General features: G+C 44.1%; 1 protein-coding gene across 2 annotated transcripts in view; it reads right to left on the bottom strand.

Annotated features, from left to right (window-relative positions):
* The window catches only part of KMT5B (lysine methyltransferase 5B), a 29,510-nt gene extending 22,825 nt beyond the window's left edge, over positions 1 to 6,685 (bottom strand). Inside the window, exon 1 of one of the 2 annotated variants that reach the window (XM_050335860.1) lies at positions 6,086 to 6,685. The gene's annotated coding sequence lies outside the window, so the exon portion shown is untranslated. The remainder of the gene's footprint in view (positions 1 to 6,085) is intronic. The other variant, XM_050335861.1, reaches the window with a different exon arrangement.
* Positions 6,686 to 16,779: the final 10,094 nt, after the last annotated feature.

Below are 16,779 nucleotides of genomic sequence, written 5' to 3'. Positions count from 1 at the left end.
TAAGTTACTTACAAAAATTCAGAAGATTGAGGTAATTAGAGAAAACAGTAGAGACAAATGTATCGTATATTATCAGTTGCATTGGCTCAAACATCTTACTAGAACACAGGACCCAGAAATCTACAGGTCTTAGAACTTTTTACAAATTGTTACAGGAAGACAGTAAAGTCTATCAACAAAGTGTAACAGAATCACACTGAGGAAAAGTTGGATCAACTACTGCCTCAATATAAGGAAAAACAATTCGGTGGACAAACAATTTTCTTGCAGCTAGTGACAGAAAGGATTTGCTTTAACCTCAAGATTAGGGAAAAAAAAAAAAAAAAAAAAAAGGAGAGGGAGAGAGAGGGAGGGAGAAGACAGAGAGGTTTAAATGTCTATGTTACTGGACCAGCAAGCTTTAACGTAGTTTTTTAAGAAAGTTGTAACTGAGCAGCTGGACTACCAGAATGCAAAAGTCACTCTGGATATTGACAAAATTCTTTAGGAAGTTATCAGATAAAACCTAACACAATCCAGAAACTTAAAATTTTCTAGGGAAAACTCTATTAATTGTATTCAGCTATATGCAGAAACAGACAGTTTTACATAGTACCTCCAAAACCATGCTTGGATAGGTTGGGTTTTTTTTAGTTCACAGAGCTTGCCTGATAACACACATCTAAAAAAAAACACCAGCAAAACCCGGAAAACAATCAACCAAACAAACAAAACTTTCCTGCTGAGGATCCCACCTTCTCTCAGAAGACCAGCCCTGTGAAGACCTGCCACTGACTGACCAGCATGCAAACACTTAATGACAAACTCACTTTTAAGTTTCCCTTCACCTATTTTCCAATCTATTAATAATTTTATAGGTCTATAGACTGTAACTAAGACCTCCTCCCCATTTTTGTAATAGTGGTAATGACGAGCATTAAAACAGAAACTACATTAAAGACTTGCAGTAAGCTCAGTCTTGGTCTCTTTGTAAACCAGGACTGAACTCCACCCTGTGCTGTGCTACAGCTCAAGAGCAGTACAGGGGAATGAAGTCTACCATAAAGTCTAATTGTTGAGAACTGTATTGTATCCAACAATCTGGGGGAAAATGTTCCATAGGGTATTGTTCCTGACAACTAACAGATACAGTAGCTACACTTTTGGCTGAAGGAAAGGTTACTTCTGCACAGAGAAGGAAACCCATCTTTCGCAAGTCCAGCTGGGGTGGGTGAGTACTATCTGTGCTAACACACCTCTGCTTAACAAATAACAGTAAAGACAAGGAAGGTACAATAGCAAAGGTAAGAAGCAACGTGGCCATAGAAGAATATTTAAACTACATAAACATTAGGAAAAACACTTCCTTATGCTCCAAAATAGATTGATACATGCAACAACATAAGTCCTACCTCAAGCAAAACCAAGACATTTAGTGAACTCTAGCAAAATTCTGGTGAAAAATCATTATTTGTTTGAGCCTGGCAGCCTAAAGAGCAAGAAAACCTTTGTCTCCATCTATTGCTCCCTTTTTATTTTCTAATAGCAGCCAAATTACCAACTTGAAGACTTCAAGTGCTTCTTCCCCCTCTGTTTAATAAGACAACAGGCAATGGGCAGAAACTGATGCTCAGGAAATTCCACCTGAATATGAGGAAGAACTGCTTTACTGTGTGGGTGACCGAGCACTGGGACAGATTGACCGGAGTAGTGTGGAGTTCCCCTCAGTGGAGACATTCAAGAACCATCTGGATGCAATCCTGTGCCATGTGTTCTAGGATGACCCTGCTTGAGCAGAGAGACTGGACCAGATGACCCACTGTGGTCCCTTCCAACCCGATCCATTCTGTGATTCTGTGATTCTGTGATTCCTTCTCTCAATACACAAACACTGATTTCAAGACATGATATCAAAAGCCAGAACCAACAAACAGGATTCCTCACCCTATGAATGTCACAGCTGCTAGTGCCAACAGAAAACCTGAAAGGGAGCAAGAGATGCCTCACTCATCACCACCACGTGATCTTTAATACATCTTTGGATGTGATTTGCTCTCACTACTTTCTACATCAAACTCATGTTGAGAAGTCCTTTAGGAACTGAGGGAGAAAAGCAAGAGATGAACACTATCTTTCCTACTGAAGAAAAAACTCAAATATACCATCACATGATTCAAAATGCTTGCTACAGGGCTCTACCATCAAAAATATAACACCACACATGGACCACTTATGACTTCAAGTTTATCTACACTGTTAAGTTTACCAGTACAATTAGAGCTTCCAAGGGACCTTTTTTTAATTCCAAGTATATGTCCACACTGCTGTTTTAACCTTACTCTTTACACTTTTAACCACTACTCTTTATAATTACACTCCCTTTTATAATGCTATTACAGTTGTTTTACAGGCATGTATCCTCAAATGTCAAAATACAGCTCAATTGCATTTGACACCTCTCATTGAGGTATCTGGCATTTCATTTTAACAGTACTCTCAACAATGAAAACTCAAGTTTTATTTACCTGTATTTAAATTTATTAAATCTATTAACACCCTATTTGGGCATTATTTGCATTTCAATAACATTTGGAAGCACCAATTGACAACTGAAGCACAAACACCATTAATGCTGCCATCACCCAAGATACTCACAAAGCCAGAGTTACCCAGAAGTGTTTGCCAGACTGATTAAACATTACCATTCAGATTTATGTTCCATTTGGAAAGCCTTAGTCCTTTTATACTGGGAAGTGTAGTAAATCCCTATGAATTTGAGTAAAGAAATTCTATGGCTGTTAAAATGTATCTCACAAGTTGTCTGAGCCTCCTGGATTTTGGGTTCTCATCTGTGAAATCTATCAATTCAGAAAAGTATTGTTGTGAGGGAGGAAAAAAAAGTTGCACAAAACCAAATCAGTAAAACTCTAAACCACAGAAACAATAACACCAGTTACTATAAGACATTCAAGTGTCAATTATTTTAGTCTTCCATAACATAGTTCTTTGCATGTAAGTATTTATTACTTAAAGGACAGGGACAGTTTCTAACATAGGCAGTGGATTTTGTTCATCCTTCTCCAGGACACAAGCAAAGACTCTAGGATCAGGAGGTTTTACTAACAGGCAGGGCCATCCTCCCCTTTCCCACAGTCTCCAGTACACAGGCAGGCAAAGGACCTCCTCCTAAAATATGGTTTCTCAGTATTTTTTTTAAGAACTCAAACAAATTTGGGAAGCAGAGCAAAACTATGCAACCAATTTTCCTACAGGATCACCAGAGTAAAAAAGGTTGATCAAAATCAAAGCTGAATGAAAATTTGCACAGCTTTAGGGAGCTATTCAAAACAGCCTTAAATCTTATTTTGGTTACTGCCCTTGGGATGTAAATTGAGATGCTCAGTAAACTGGACCCCCAGAAAAAAAAATCTGTTTTTTGAGTGTTTCTTTCCAGCTAGTTAGTTCTGAGAACAGGCTCTGTGCAGTATTGTACGTGGTTTAACACTGGCACTGGGGAGGCTGCAAGATTTTGAACTGACCCGAGTCAGTTTTGACACACTGTTGCAGAACTGCAGCCCCAGGATGCAGGTTTGTGAGAGCACACGTGGACCCAAAACTGACCCAAACCCAGGCTTCAGTCTCCCACCAACAGCTCAGTCTGTGCATTCCCCCTTTCTCCTGCGCCAGTTCTTTTGCAGCCACGTGATTTTTGTGTGTCAATTTGGATACTTATCCGAGCACTATGCAGGCACAGAAGCAATCCAGTACCAGCACAAGTGAGTGGCAGAGAGAGAAATACACACACAGAAGTGCTTCAGCAGCTCCTGCCCCTGCTCCTCTGCCCCTCCATGTTCTCCACTGGGTGCCCTCTCCAGGTGAAGCTGAGTAATTGCCTGAGAAAAACTCCCTGAAGCCTGTGGGATTCCCCCAACTACTCCAACAACTCCAGAGTCCAGCAGGTGTTCATAGAGACAATCCAAAAGCTCGATGCTTCCAGGAGAGGGAGAACCTCCTTCCTCCTGACTGTCAGTTCACACAAACGTTTCCACCAACTCTGGAGCTCAGCTCTCCACAACCCAATTTAACTGAGTGTAGCAGTGTGACTCACACAGGTTCAGTTCAGGGCAGTCCCACCACGGCTGTATCAAACAGTTCAATGAAGACTCCAAGCCAGCATTAACAGCAAAAGCAGCCCTGCTGCTTCCTCAGCTCTTGTGCCCACTTCCATGCCATCTCCCCTCTGTGCCAGCAAAACAAACAGAGCCCAGTGACTCCAATGATTCGGTCACCGAATCAGGGGAGTCACCAGACAAGTCTGAACTGTGCTGTCTTGAACTGTGGCAGAAGACGATGCTGTGGGGCAGAGGGAACACACAGGGTCAGGAAAGTGGTCAGGAGTACTGAAGCAGGGACTTCTCTCAAATGCTTTGCATTCTCAAATCACAGCTCTTGATTCACTGTAGAGCACAGAAATATCCCACCTTACACTTACTACGCTAATTTAAGTGTCTGTTGCTTTAAAGCGCAGTGCTGTGTGAAGTGAAGAGCATACTGGGAATTGTAGTCCTGAAATAGGATAGTGCTAACAGAGCAAAACAAGTATTCAAGAGCCCTGATGAGTCCTGTTACTGAGTATACAAGGATACATCATCCTACTCATTCATTTAATATGTAATACATTTAGCAACTGCTTTAAATAAATCTGATTTTCCAGTTTGTGAGCTTCAATGGGTGTAAGGTAGAGATGTCTGTGTCTCTCTGGTCCTAATAACAAAATAGCCTGATTAAAAAAAAACCCAATAAAATCTCACTTTTTATTCAAATAAACCTTGATTTCTTCTGACATTGTTAGTTGCACGGAAGAAAGCCCAGAGAATTCAAGAGAAAAGTTCAGTTTTAATGAAAACTGAAGCAGATGCATCCAGAGCTACAGAGACCAGATTACGGACACAAGGCATGGCTCCGTGTGAACTTATCCTACAATACATTTTAACCTCAGTGATTAAAACCTCACATTGTGTATTTGTAGTTACACTATTAAACACTTTGATCAGATTGCCATCTCATAACACAGAATCAATTAGGCTGGAAACGAGCTCTGAGATCATCGAGTCCAACCTATGACCAAACACCACCTTGTCAACTAGACCATGGCACTAAGTGCCACATCCAGTCTTTCCTTAAACACCTCCAGGGACGGTGATTTCACCACCTCCCTGAGCAGTGCGTTCCAATATCTAATAACCCTCTCTGTGAAGAAATGCTTCTGATATCCAATCTAAACCTCCCCTGCTGCAGCTTAAGACTATGTCCTCTTGTCCTGAGACAGGTGTTGCCTGAATCCAGCACACCAGAAAACTCCACAAAGTTCTACACTTCAGGTTCTCACGCTGCCTGTGACACACCTCAACAGAACACCCCGTATTCTCCCCTCCAGTTCACCCCACGCTTTTAATGTTTCCGAGACTAACGCCTTGGAGGCAACTTGACTTTAAAGTTTCAGACACGGATGTTGGACAAAGACTTGCCTTACCCCCTTTCCTTGAAACCACGTATTCCCCGATGAAGAATCACACACACACAAATAGTAATAATGATAAAAATTAAAATAATAACAATAAATTATAATAATAATAAAAGACAACAGAAGACGTCAGGCCTCTCCACCAAACTGAGGCAAGCTCGGGAGGGTCACTCCGAGCAGACCTGAAACTGCTGGCACCGGCTGGAGCTCCTGGCACGGTCCCCGGGCTGCCCGGGCGGAAGGGACCCGGCCCGGCCCGGGGCGCCGCCCCCGCCCTCTGTGCTGCCCTCTGGCGTTCGCCTCCCGCCCCGGCCCGGCCCGGCGCGGCCCCCACCGCCCCCGGCCCGGGGGCGGCGGCCCCGCCCGCAGCCGCCCCTCCGGCCGCGGGTCCCGCTCCGCCCGCGGCTGTCAGCGCCCCGGGGACCCCCCGTCCTGCCCGCGGGTCCCGCACGCCGCCGGGCCCCGGGCGCGGCCCCTCACCGCTCCCCCCCCTCCGCGGAGGGGCGCAGCCCCCTCACAGCCCCGCCGCCTCCCCCGCCCCGCAGAGCACAAACACAGCCCCTGCCAGAGACCCGCACTCACCGCCCCGCGCTGACTCCTTCACCGCCGGCGCTGCCCCCGCTGCCACGGGGGGAAAAATGAATCATCAAAGGGAAGGCAGCGGGGGGGGGGGAGGGAAAGGGAAGAAGCTAAGGGGGGGAAAGCCAAGATCGAGTGAGAGAGAGGCGGAGCGGGGAGGAAAACTAAGGGGGGAAGAAAAAAAAAAAAAGCGGCGATAGTGACAAAAAATAATTCCGAGTGGGGGGAGGAAAAAAATGGCGGATTAAAATCCAAGATGGCGGCGCCGAGGGGCGAGCGACGCCGGGGGGAGGCGGCGGGCAGAGCCTCCCGGAGATCCCTCCGCCGCGCCCCGCGAGAAAGAGTCCCCCGGGCTCCCCCGCAGAGACCCCGCGGGGTGGCGGCGAGGACCGGCCGCCGCTTCCTCCTCCTTCTCCTCCTTCCCCGCGGGGAGCCCTCGTTCCACCGCCCTGCCGAGCCAGGCGGGCGTCGCGCCGGCCGCCGCGCCCCGAAGTTTCTTCTTGTTCTTCCCAGCGGATCCCGCGACCTCCTCGCCCCGTCCGGGGAGACGCCGAGTGCCCCTGCGCTCCCGGCGGCGGAGGGACACCGCGGACACCCGCCGTCGCCGCACTCCCGCCGCCGCGGAAGGATACACCTCTCTCAGGGAAACACCACCCGCCCCCAGCCGCGCCGCTCCCGCCGCCGCCTCCTCCCAGCGCCGCCGCCGCCGCCTCACGGCGAGCGGCGCGGGGGAAGCCGGGGCAGCGCGTCCGGCCGCGGCGCGGGGACGGCGGCGGCCGCGGGTCCCATGGCGGTCCGGAGCGGCGGAGGGATCCCGCTGAGGAACGGAGGGAGGGAGAACGAGGCCCGGGTCGCCTCGCAGGGCCGTGTGTACGGGAAGAAGTGCCGGCCGCGGGATCCCTCCGCGGAGCAGCCCTTTAAACGCGGGGGACTCCCCGCCGCGGGGCGAGTGCCGGGATGGGGCCGCGCCGTCTGTGGCTGCGCTGCCTCCCGGAGCCCCTTACCCGTCCGTCCCGGGGGTCTGTGAGGGGACAGCGCGCCCTGCCCCGCCTGAGGGGGGAGCGGGCACCGCAACCTCAGCGCCTCCGGCACCTGCTCGCCCGGCGCCGCTGCCTGACAGAGGCATTTAAAAATGGCCCCCGCGGGCCGGAGGGGCTGGGACGGCACCTCCCTTCCTCCCTCCCTCCCCGCTGACAGTCCCGGGGGCACCGGCGCTGCCCGCGCCCCTCGCGGCGTGGCGGTGCCGCGGGCTCCCCCCAGCGGCGGGGCGGGGCAGCGCCGCCGCCGCGCCGCGAACAAAGGCGGTGCGGGGCTGTCGCGCCCTGTCGCGATAGCGGGGCTGGGAGGGGCGGCCGCGATACCGCCCCAGTTCATGAACGGGCTGAGCTTAACGCGTTTGCGGGGAAAAAGGTTTTTCAGGGCACTTCGGCATTCAGAGGGATTTAAAAGCTCGGGCTTCAGGAAGGCTGGAAGTTCAGGAATTTTACGACGGGCTCAATGTTTCGTGTTATCCCTTCTGTATTTTGTGGTACGATATGCTTATGACGGTACGGACTGTTCTCAAATACCAGCTGTATTTTTATACGTTTCCTACAGCTTTCATATTGTTTGCACTCATTCTAAGGTAACCAAAAACGCCTGTGGAAGTCGAATGGATTTGCCATGTAACACCTCTCCTGTCAACAGCTACTCACCAGGAGTACCAAATCCTCAGTTTTGTTCATAGTAGGATGGTAAAGATTTTCAATAAAATATAATTTTGCATGTGACACTGTTTAATTTTGCTGTAATAACACAAGTGAGATGATACTGGAAAGGTCATGTGTCTCAACAAGCTAAATTGGTAGGTAAATTGACTTTACTGTAATTTCAGAATAAGAAAATTCCTCTGAAGCTGAGATTTTGCCTGCTCAGTTGTTAAACCAGATTAACACAGACTTCTATAGATAAATTATAAACCTCTGGAAGATATTAATTCAAGCTGGAATGGACTATCAGAAGCATAACAAGGAGTGACACTGTGATAATATCAGTAACAACTTGTGTATATTGTTTTATAGTGTACCGGGTTGCTCTGTATATTTATGGGAATGGCTGACAGTCATCTTGGAAGGTTAGATATGGTAAACTGGGAGATGCTGAGTTCAGTCCCTGCAGGAGAATTTTCCATAGCTCCAGTAATGTTTAGTGAATCTTAATGTAGTTGAAGCAGCACACAAAAAAAAATACTCCCAAACATTTACATCCCTTACATAGATTCCAGCAGGTGATCTGGTAACAAAGCCATGGCTACATCTGAAAGGATGGTGCTTTTTTTTTTCAGAATTCATTCAAGATTTATTTTCTTCTGCTATGCTGGTAAGAGTTAAAAAGTTAAATAAATAAAAAAATTAAACACCGTTTCCAGTTTAATTGCAGTTGGGTTTGTTATTTCTTCTCTGTTATGGCACTCTTCCACTGTAGGTTTTTGATTCAATAAAGCAAAAGACTGTTTTTGAAAATAAGGAAGTTGGGTGGTCAAACCATGGTCAAATAGGATGCTTCAAGAATAAATTTACTGTGTTAAATGTGTGCCCATTAATTTTTTTTCTGGAAACCAGGAAATACATGTCAAGTATCTCCATCTAAATGTAATTTTGAAAATTTATTATATTTTTTATAGCGAATGACCCTAAGGTAGTTTCAACATTGGTTTCTCTTTCTAAATTAATGCTACTGCATCGTCCTAAACCCTCACTATAACGTGAAAAATCTCAGATAATAAACCCTTATTGTTTTCTACTTCATTATCCTAGGGTGGTCATGATGGCATTATTTGTTAAAGGTGTAAAACATTCCAGTCAGTCATACGTTACTCAAGTTATCTATAGCAATTTTGTGACTTCTGCTGGAGGGGTTTTTTCTGGTGCTATTAGACCAAAAGATTTTGAGCATGCACCAGACAATGGGTAAGTTTATTTCAGTGTGCATTGGCAAGAATCAGTAGTCTCCATTTCCAAAGTAGTCTTCCTAAACTATTACAGTTATAAGAAATTGCTTTTTGCAGATTTTGTAGGTGTTCGCACTTTGGGAATGCTTTTTACATTTTCAACATCCCACGTAGGCTGTGACAGTACAGTCTTAATAGCGCAAACATTTTGGTCATCCAGCTGTTACAGTTGTTCCAGTTGAAAAATTGTAGTTATTAAAATATTTGTGTGATGGGGGTTTTGAGGAGCAAAAGGTGAACTTTAGACTTGAGTTACGTGAAGAACTTGCTGGTGCATTGCAATTGCTGGGGCTTTGTGTCGGTCCAGACTCCTGCCTGTGGCTGCAGAGCCAGAATCCAGCCCAAAGCCTCCCTGTTCCAGACCACCCCTGCAACAAAACCTTTCCATTGATATGAAGCCAAATCCAGCTTAAGCTGAAAAAGATCCAGCTCTAGCTGAGCAAATGATGCTTTGTGCCTGTGTGTCCATTCTTACTTTATTTGCAAATCTAAGGTAAATACTGTGGGTAATTTGGAGATCTACAAACATATAACTCCAATTGAAAAGTCCATCACCTACCTGACAGTTCTACTCAGCCATTTGGGGTTTTTTTGCTTACTTTTATTCTGTAGTGCTTTTACACTGACCCAGCGTAAGCAGTTCTGAAACAGACATCTGGGAGTGTTCTGTGCCAGTGTCAAAGCAGGGTTGTCATATATGTTCTGGCTCTTCAGCAGGCCTGCCAGGCTATAAGGCACCCTCATGCCATAGGAGTTTTAAAGCACACTGTGACTAGTGCTGTGACTTCTATAGAACTTCTGTTGGAATTTTAAACTGGAAATGCTGTGACTAAATCCTTACTGCCAGTTCTGCCAATTTTCCAAGTCCAGCAATGTCACTGAGTGAAGTACAAGGAAATAGAGAGAAATACAAGGAAGGAGATGAACTAAATAGTCAGGTGTAATGAGCTTGGTCTTGCATTTGTGGTGATCTTTTATCTTCTGTGCACAGCAAGGAGATGCTCTGTAGCTCTTATTTTCTCTGTTGTGAAGAAATTATGATATGCGAAGAGGTAACAGGTTCCACATGGTGAACGACACTTTCCTCTTGGCATGGTCACATGCAGAATTGTTTCCTTTGTATGCTGGGTGAGAACATACCTTCCTGTGACCCCTTTGGGAGGATTGTTCCCTTCCCTCTGTGCAGGAGCGGGGCCTTCAGCACGATCCCCCATGCCTCTCTAGAGGTGCTGTGGCGTGGACCGTGACCCTCAAGGTGTAATCACCTCTGGCTGGCGTCACAGGCTGGCTTCAGTTACAAACCCAAAGTTGAACATCTCAGATGAATATACGTAGGAATAAAATTGAAGATGTTTCCCACCAAAATCTTAATAATTTATCAAAAATGTACATATTCTTAGTAGCAGATGGTCAATAATAGATGATAGATGGCCTGCTCTGTGTAAATTAATGGCTGTAATTCACTTGAGGGGATCTGCTGATGTCATAAGCTGCCAGAGTGCAACTTGAGTGATTTATTAACAGCTGCAGAAATCCTAGACTGAATTACATCCTTGTATTCACTTATGGTTTGCAGATTTTTATTTATAAAATATGTAGGTTTATATTTCTTGATTATTGTAGGGATCTCTTCTGTGACTCTAAGACAGGGGCACAGTGAAGAAATGCTGACTATAAAAACTCAGCTGCCAGCACTAAAGGCAGATTTTTCAGATTTTCTCCACTGATGCTTATCAACAGCAACCCTTTCCATTATTTTTGAAACAAATCTAATCAATATCCGAAGAGGTTTGCATAAGTCCTGTTTTAGGTTTTGTTTTCCCCCAGTGTCAAATATAAATCATGTCAGTATCTTCAGATCTCTCATTTAATGTTGTAGTCATTGCTTCTGTGCACACTGAGCTGTGTCCAGCACAAAAAGATAGGGAAGGGTAGAGAGACAAACAGGAATAAGTATTGTCTCTAATAATAACTGGATGTTTCTGTTTAGGAAGAAGGCAGCAAATAAGAAGGTTAGAAAAGGTGCCTGGAAACCAAAATTTTTTGTGTATAGGGAAGAGACTATTCCTGTTCAGAGAGAAAATCCTTCCTTTGCTCCATAGAAATCCTGTATGGTGAAAAAAAAAAAAGTGTCTGAATATGGATCCCAGGTTTATCACACCCTTCTAAAGTGTGAGCATATGCAAGCAAAAGAAATAATATTAATTTCTGTTCCTTTTTCCCCCTCCCCCAAAATTAGGAGCTGATCAGGATGTTATTAAATCCTATTTCTCAAACACGGAGTACATTTTCAAAATGTAATGCAAGTTGTAGAGGAAGAGAAAAAGGGAGATGAGAATAAATTATGAAGAGTTGCATGGCAGGAAGGAACAGGCAGAATTAATTTGCAAATGAATATGCACATTATATTTGCTAAAGATGCAGAATTTCCTGACAGAACTCTCAGTGTTTGGATGCTGCTTAGATCCCAGTGAAAACCCTTCCAGCCTTCTCTCTTCTTTCTCTCTTCTCTCCTCTCCTCTCTTCTCTGAGATTAGTTTTATTTGTTGATAGTTAGATTTTACAAGTCCTTGGGACAGTGCTGCAGTTATTGTCCTCGGCAAGGAATGCTGCTTTGCTACCAAAAAACATGGCTTTACTCCTGCTTTCCCTCACCAGTGTCTGTCTGTCTGGCCTGTCTCTGCGTAAGAGGTACAAGTAGGAGGAAGGAGGTATTTGTATAGAAAACAAAGGTTAGAATTTGAAGAAAAACAGGCTCCAGAAATTGTTCACTGCCTCGAGGCAAAGCCCTTTCAATTCATTATGAGTTTACTAATTTCGGTAAGCCTGATATTGATCCTACAGTGTCATAGACAAAGCCAAATCACATCAGGATCCCAGTATGTTAGAAATTATACAAATCCACAGAAAGATATCAAAAAGGTGTTTAAAAAATGTTGTGGTTTTTTTTTTTTTTTCTCTCTACTCCCCCTGTCCCCCCCCACCCCGGTTTCTGGAATGAAATGCTCACCTCTGGATGCTTTTAAAATTGCTTATGATTTTGTAGCAGCATATATCAGAAGGCTTGACTCTCCTGGCTTACCTTTAGCTGTAGGAACTATACATGTAGCAGATGACCACTGGACCACAGGCTGCCCATGATTTGCAGGTTCCAGGTCAGTTCTGAAACAGAGTTCTTCATTTCCTCTCCAATTGTATCTGAATCCATCCCTTTCCTTTTCAAACTCCAGTTAAGTTATTTGCTGGGTTTTTGTTTGTTTGTTTGATTGGGGTTTTTTTGGGGTGTGTTTGCTTTTGTGTTGTTGTTCCTTTTTTGTTTTGTTTGGTTTGGTTTTTTTCTGTTTTTTTGGTTTGGTTTATCTTTTAAAGTACAGGATCATGGAAAATTTCTCATGGGTACTGATCTGATTCCAGCTAAACATGCTGTTCAAAGTGTTATTTGTCCATCTATATTACTAGTATTAATTATTGCACACCTGGGAAAAGTAGTGTCTGTTTCTAAAATGATCCAAAGAGCAGAAAAAGGGCAAAAAAAGGACCCAAAAATGTGTTTCCTATTCTCCTTTGTAGATTTTCATGCACTGACACTGTTCTGCCATTATCTGAATACAGAACCTAATACTAATTTCTTCTCATCTCTGTTTTTGGATTTGTTGGAGAGTTATGTGGATATTCATCTTTCTTCCTCTCCTACCAGAACCTGTCAGGCCTTTGGTTTTCTCCTGATGGAGGGTGGTTCTCAGGTGGTTTTTAGGTTGGTTTGTTTGGTTGGTTGGTTTGGGGTTTTTTTGCTTTTTAAAATCATGGAATGCTCAGTCCTTTTATGCTCCATAAGCAGTAAAGAGTTACCTCACTGTGAACATTGGATCCACATGCAAATCATGTATCCCTTCTGACATGAACCACACAGGCACTTTGCCAAGAGTAAATCCCATGAGAAGGGCATTAAATCAAGCACGATGTTCTGTTTTCCCTGTGGATACCTCAAGCCCCAGCTATTGTTTCCAGAGAGGCTGCCTTACCCAGAAATGGTGCAGTGACATGGATAATTTGTGCACTTGTAATTTTGACTTCATGTCCCAGGGCTGGCATAAGAATTTTTTCTCTCCTGGAAAAAAAAAAAAAAACCAGAAAAAAAAATAGAGCATTTCTGTCAAGTGACAAAAATAAGCTGAGTGTATCTCTGCATCATTTTCATCAAGAAGAATGGAGTTTACTGTGTTCATTGCTTGCTCAGAAACAGGAAAAATATCTTCTGCCGTATGATTACATATTTTGGAAGCATGCAAGAGGTTAATTTAGGGGAGAGAAGGATGAGGAATTAAAAAAATTCTACCCTTTTGGCTTCTTCTTCTTTTGGGGAAGAATAAAAAGCATGAGCTGAAGTAAGTTTGGACTAGATGTTATATCAACACCTGCAGCAGTGGAAAATGGAATATGCACCTACTGAGCATCTTTTTTTCTTGCATCTCTGTTACATTGGAAGCTTGTATCTTATGGAGGTAGCTTTGGGACCAGGCTGGAAGGAAGCCAGAAAAAAATCTCTTTCAAAGCCAGCCAATTTTTGTAAGGCATTTGGATACAGTACCAGCTATGAGTTATGTGGGCAAAAGCACTTCAGTTTTATTTGAGATTGAAAGACATGAGGAATATTGGTATTTTTCTGTTGCTACAACTCTACAGTGCAAAGTATTGGTTTTGCTGTACCACCCTTACAGTTCTGCAGATGGGAGTGTCACACCATTTTACAGGATGTTAGCCCTAAAGGAGTACTTGATCAGCATCAGGAGAGGTTCACAAAGGTTCAAGGTAAATTCATTCTGTAGAGGTGGAATTTTCTGTGACCTTCCCTTTGTTTTTTCGGAATCACTACCCATTTAAGGTGCCAAACTTAGGCTGATTAAGAAAACTTGTTGCTCTGCTCTTTGGTAATCAGAAATCGCTGTTAAATATCACTAAGTGGGCACTCTGTCTCTACCTGCTTTTCAAAATTTTGGCCATAATGCCCAGTTGGCTACTTTGTGCTATGGTGAGTTCTGCTAAAGCCTCTGTGGTAGATAATTTGTTTACTCAGAATGAAAGAAAAATATATTATTTGTCTGTGCTTACATTTGAGGCTTTCACTCAGTGTGCCCATGATAAGTATGCATATGTCAGTGCAATGGAATGACAGCTTTGGTAAGATGTCTTCCTTAAATACGATAGAAAGTCTTGCTGGACTCCAAAGAGCAATGCAGTAAATCTGCCTCAGTTACAATCACTTCAGGAACTGTCATAATTGACCTGCTTCCTTGTGAGTGTAAAACATAATGAAATATGTCACTGGAAAAGGCCTTTTCACTCTCTTTTCAGCTCTGTGTAGAACTGAAGTTTGGAAAAAAAAAATCTGATTACTGCCATGGATGTATATGGAGGTGGTTTGGAGGTCTCTCTTCTTAAGCTGTGGAAAGACTCCGTTACTCATCGAGGCAGAATGGAAGGCAAGAGATGGAAATTTTTTCTGTACTCATTTTTTCATACAGGCAAGTGTGAAATTACCAACACATCTGGACTGGGCTTTGCCTTGGCAACAAGTTTTTTTTGGCTTGAAAGGTTTTGGTCTGGTTGTTGGTTTTTGTGGTTTGTTTTTTTATGTGTTTCCCCTCCCCCCCACTCCTTTATGGGCTCCACCTTTATGACTTTGGCATTTGTGTGAAACCAGAAAATGGTAGCTGTAAGAGGCAGGATTGCAAGCTCTGAACTTGGTGAGTGGGCTAATACTTTTAAATGACAGAAGTATACAATCAGATAAAAGAAAAGGCTGTAATGTGTTCTAGGCATTCCTGCTTATTCTTCTGACTTTGTTTTTCTGCAGAAGACACCTTCCTCTTCGTCAATCTCAAAAGCTGTCTGCCTGCTTTTCCACTTAGTTGTAGCACTTTGCTAGCAGTTTACAGAGGAAACATTATGAAAACATAAAATTCTGCTGAAAATGGTGCCATTAAAGGTTAGGGAAGGACTGGAATGACATATGCATCAATGCTGTTTTAGTTTTGCATGTGAAACATTTCACCAATCTCCTGTCTCCCTCTGTTAGTTTATTGTCTTTCTAGTCTTCTTTTTCATACCCTGTCAGTAAGTTAATGAAGTCTACTCCAAGGGTTTGCTATGTGACTTCAGAATGTTTAAGAAGTGCGTTGCAATAAAGTAAAAGGTCCTGAATTTCAGCCTCTCACATTCTCCTTCTTTCCCCTTAGGGGAATAATGAACTTGCATCCAGCTTTTTGGATGATCTGGAAAAGAAGTTCTTTAGAACTATTAGAGCCAAAAATTGTCATTCTCGTTCAGACCATATAGAAGGAAAATTGTCAAAGCTGTAGTCTGGAGACTATTGCTCCTCAATTACAAATGCAGATTGTACCCACATATATTATTTGATTTGCTGTAACTTTATGATATTCCTTCTCTGTCTTCTGACAGAAGTAACCATGGTCATGGAAATGCAGTGATAGGTCTTGCAAGATGGAGACTGGTTTGGCAATTTTGGCTTTCTAGAAATTTCTGTGTGTTTTGAAGACCTGGATCAGCATTATAGGAGGGCATAGTTTTACTAACAGTAGAAAGGAGGCACCAGTGCGCAGATACTGCATTAATGAAGTCATAACAAAGAAGCAGCCTGTGCTCCAAGACTGAGGGCAGGTCTGGCTGACATGATTCAGGGCTCTGAGTCTGTAGCTGAAGGCCAGCCTCTTAAATGCCAAACCCATTTACTTCTTTGAAGAACTCTAAGATGCCTCTGAGGGGAGGTGGAGAGGAACAGAGAAACTTGGTCAGTGGTGCATCAGGATAAACAAGGAGTCTCCGTGTTCAGGGTTAGTGAGAATATGGTGATCAGAGTGAATAAGTGATCAGAGTAGACGCTTGTACACGTGTCTACATACAGAAAGCAAAGGAATTTTGCTTCTTCTGCTTTGCTGTCTTTCCTCATTCCTATTACCTGAACACAAATGAATATCTGACGATAGGGGAAATTTTTCTTGAGCTTTCTGAATATTGATGGAAAGCCCCTTTTTCTTTTAAGGAGCCCTGGCTTTTCTAGTCAGTATTTTTTCAGATGATAAGGAACATGAAGTGCGCTTTACACCTTACCATTGTTCAGAAAGTTGCTTCTCTAACAGATGTGTACCAACATGAAAGGGCATATCTGCCTGACCTGCCACGAGCAGAGAGGGACTGTTCTCTCTCAAGGAGTCAGAGCCCAGTCTATCAATGCAGCCTTCTTCACATTCCAATCACCCTGGAAAAAAAACCTACTTGCTGGCTGCCAGGCAGCTGATAAATGCTTAGTCCCAAGAAAAGGCTACTAGATTCAAATCTGTAGGTGGCATGGCTGGGAACAGCCATCTAGGTAGCTGCAGGATGCATACAGCTTGTGATTTAGGGAAAGCTGAAGGCGCTGGGAAGGCCCTGGTTTCACTGAGGACCTTGAGGGTAAGAGCAATGTCTTATTAAATGTCTAAGTCTGATAGATTCTGCCTTATGTACCCACAACAGAATTCCAGTCTTGAGATTGGGCATTAAGGGCTGCCTTGTGTTCCTGCGCATAAAGGACACTGTGTGTAAGGCCCAGCTGCCAAAGATGTTGCTGCATGTGCAGTGTTGTGCTGAATGCAGAGAGATTAGTGCACCTTGACAGCAAACCCTGAAGGTTTTCCTCAGCTGCCTCAAG

The sequence above is a fragment of the Myiozetetes cayanensis genome, unplaced genomic scaffold (genome assembly GCF_022539395.1).
Source record: "Myiozetetes cayanensis isolate MyiCay16 unplaced genomic scaffold, myiCay2020 scf6-25, whole genome shotgun sequence".
Classification (NCBI taxonomy): domain Eukaryota; kingdom Metazoa; phylum Chordata; class Aves; order Passeriformes; family Tyrannidae; genus Myiozetetes; species Myiozetetes cayanensis.
The sequence above is the reverse complement of the archived record's forward strand: the minus strand, read 5'-3'. Positions and strand labels throughout refer to the sequence as shown.